A 3,522-nucleotide genomic window follows, 5' to 3' on the forward strand; every position below is an offset into this window, starting at 1 on the left:
CTGCACTTGACCAACTGATATTAAAAGGTTGGTAGTAGTTGTCAATTTCCAGGTTCTTATGATAAGGGCCTTTGCCTAGTCCAGTTTCAGGCTCATGCCAAGTTTGTATCATTACCTTCTCTGGAGCCATTAGTAAGACACTGAGCAACGTTAGTGCTGCTAACATGGTAAGTATGAGAGGCATTCAAAAAGCAATGTCTCCAGGGTTCATAACCAGGTACTCATTTGACCTTATGCATGCTACATTTTCCCAATGAAGGTGGAAGGCATTGTATACTTGGAAGCCTCAACTCCTATTAGTTGTAGTTTTTCATCTTCGACATGGGTACCATTCTATAGTAACACCACTCTACAGATCTTAAGAGGATTATAAAGAAGACAAATGCTTAAATTAACACTGTAGTCTGCCCCAAGAGTTGATCAGAACTTATTTGGTTTGGATTCTGTGGATCAGGTCATTCAAATGCTGTGGTATATTTGTAAACTATGTGAAGATGTATTACTGTGATTGGTGTCACAAAGAGCTGAATGACCAATAGCTAGGGAGGAAGGGGTTAGGTATGTCTTCTGGGGACAGAAAGGAATCTGGAAGAAAGGCTGAATCACCAGCCAGAGGCAGAGGAAGCAGGATGGGCCGTACAAAGAAAGGTAATGCCATGTGGCAAAACATAGATTAATAGACATGGGTTAATTTAACTTGTAAGAGCTAGGTGAGATAAGCTTAAGCTAAAGGCCAAGCTTTCAGGATTAATAGGAAGTTTCCATGCCATTATTTTGTAGCTGGAGGCACAGAAGTCTTGTGACACTCAGGCACAAGAAAGCAGTTAAAACCGTTAGTTGTCTTCCCCCAAATCTCTTGCTCTAAATAAGGTTTTAAAGGATTTCAGGTTACCTTAAATGTCGAAGTGGGCCAGATCCAAGGTGCAACCTCAGCACAGGTTGTAACCACTTTCCTCAGTACCAGCATCTGAAGGCCAGACTGGATAGACTGGACAGCATGCGAAGCCTATTTGACTATCTGTCTGTTCAGGTCCCGGGGATGGCTGTTGGAGCTGCAGCTTTGGCCCCCATTGTTTCTGGCTCTCTCTCGGGGACAAAGCGTCAGTCAACATAACCAGAGGGGCAAAGGTACAAGGCTGGACTCCCTATTCTTTCATGAGAAAAATGGCTTCTGATCTATGGAATCATGTAAAAGATCCATAAACAGAAAGTGAAAATGGAAGACATTTGGGTGCTTCAGTGGTGTAGCTAGCCTTTAATTTTTCTGTTTTCTACAAGTAGTCTTTTTTATGGAACCTTTTTCTGGAAACCAAGGGAGTGGCTCCCAAACATAGGCTAAGAATTGATGAAGCTGGACTGTTTTTTTTTTTTTTAACTTTACTTCCTTCATTCCTCAAAGTCTTCTTCAAAAGCTGCCCATCTCTAGATTCCACTCACCCCCATGTTTTAAATCGGACGCATAGAAATATGCCTTCCCTTTGTGACTTTTTCATGGGAGTGTTCCCTCGACCAATGCAAGTACCCCACAGTCAAGGCCCCTATTTGGGTGCCGCTTGCCCTAACCTGCACAGCTTTGGACTTGGGATGACGAAGAATGAAGAAATGACAGATACAAAGTATGTAAAGCTGGAATCGGGTGGGTGATGTACTTGGAGACACATCAGAAACTGCAAGAAAAGCCAACTTTTTTAATAGCAGGAATGAGGAAGGGGTTCACTGATCTTCGTGGGGGGTTGCTGTAGAAAGCAGTCTCTGGTTGCAGTCATCCAATGAGTTAACTGTGGTGGCACCTTCTGCATTTACTGGTTTTAGCTAAAGATTAACCATTGATCAATATCTATGCTTAGTTAGGGTTTGTACTTCTGTGAAGAGACAAAGCAACCACAGCATAATAAAGGAAAACATTTAATCAGGGTCTTAGTTAGGGTTTGTACTTCTGTGAAGAGACAAAGCAACCACAGCATAATAAAGGAAAACATTTAATCAGGGTGGCTTTCAATATCAGAGATTTAGTCCGTTATCGTCATGGCATGATATGGCAGCAGGCAGGCAGACATGAGTGCTGGAGGAGGAGCTGGGAGGTCTGCATCTTGATCTGCAGGCAACAGAAAATGAACTGACTACCATGGAATGTAGCTTGAACAAAGGAAACCTCAAAGCCCCTTACACACATACACATACAAACACTGACACACTTCCTCCTAAAAGGCCACAACTCCTAATAGTATCACTCCCTTTGGGGGTCATTTTCTTTTATACCCACCATACCAGGTAAAGGCCTTGTCATTCCCGAACTTGGCCCAGAAAGGCTTTGGCAGTCTGAGACGATGGTGCCCTTGACCTGGCCTCATTCATGTCAACAATCCACATTTGTTCAGATTCATCTGCTCCCCACACCAGACTTTTAGAAGGTAGGGAGAGGAAGCAAAGACTTAACTGTCTGAGTCTTCTGGGAGGAAGAAGGCGACACAGACAGGTGCCTGATGAACTTCAAATTAAACTCTTTAAATTCCTACAATTTCTTATGAACTCGTACATAAATTACAGTGCAGCTTGCATATGCAAGAGGCATGATCTTGCTTCTTAAAGCAGATGGTTTTGAAATTAAAGAAAACTCCTATATCAATCCTCAGAGGGAGTTTTTCCTTTGGCCATATTAAAGTATTTGGTTTCAAAAGCAGGTAGGAAATCTTCAGTACCCACCGATAGGGTTTTCTGCCCACCCCCCACTCCCATAATAGGTTTGTCTGCTGATGCAGTAAACCAGATCAAGACAAGCTGAAAAAGTGTATTAGGGTATATCCAAGCAGATCAACTCCTGGGCAGGTTCTCTGGTCCTAGAGATGGAGGCCAGAGAAGTTGCGCCCCCAAATGAAAGCAGAGAGATTTTAGGCGTTGTAGGTGAGGGGTGATGACATGTCTGCCAAACTTGGTTTGTGCCCAAGTGCAGTCAAAACTTAGACGAGGACTTGGGCGGGTTGTAACTTCAGGGGAGGAAGCTGCAGTAACCTTGAGAACTGGGCTTTTGGGCATCTTTCCTTTGTTCGGAGACTCTGGGCGCCTGGGGTTGGTGAGAGAGACAGAGACATGAATGGGGATTTCTGGATTGGGCAGGGGGCAAGCTGGAGGTTCCAACCAAGCACCCACTAAATGAAATACTCCCATAGAGAACAAAAGAATAGGCACTTTCTGGGGCAGAGTCTTTAAGGGCTAAACGTTAGGAAGGGAAGGCTCCCATTCTGACTAGAACCAAAATGTTGTGGGGTTAACACTTATCAACAGGTAGCATCTCCTACAAGTTTTCTGGCTTAGGAATTCTTCTAGGCTGGAATTCCTGAGTCTTTCACCCACACTACAACAAACAAACAAAAACTTGTATGTTCTTTCAGAGGAGAAAAAGTGAAACGGAAAAATTTTACAATAACTTATCTTAAGGGAAATTTAATGACTAAAGTACACCGAGTCCAGTGGTATGCACGATCCAGGACTGGAGCAGAAAGAGGAGCATGACCAAAGGGAGCG

The 3,522-nt window shown here is 43.5% G+C and overlaps 1 long non-coding RNA gene across 1 annotated transcript in view; it reads left to right on the forward strand.

Annotated features, from left to right (window-relative positions):
• Positions 1–3,506, forward strand: part of LOC113458154 — an 18,931-nt gene extending 15,425 nt beyond the window's left edge. Inside the window, exon 3 of the long non-coding RNA XR_003378581.1 lies at positions 3,436–3,506. This is a non-coding gene — a long non-coding RNA (uncharacterized LOC113458154). The remainder of the gene's footprint in view (positions 1–3,435) is intronic.
• Positions 3,507–3,522: the final 16 nt, after the last annotated feature.

Source organism: Microtus ochrogaster, chromosome 2, assembly GCF_000317375.1.
Source record: "Microtus ochrogaster isolate Prairie Vole_2 chromosome 2, MicOch1.0, whole genome shotgun sequence".
NCBI classification, from domain to species: domain Eukaryota; kingdom Metazoa; phylum Chordata; class Mammalia; order Rodentia; family Cricetidae; genus Microtus; species Microtus ochrogaster.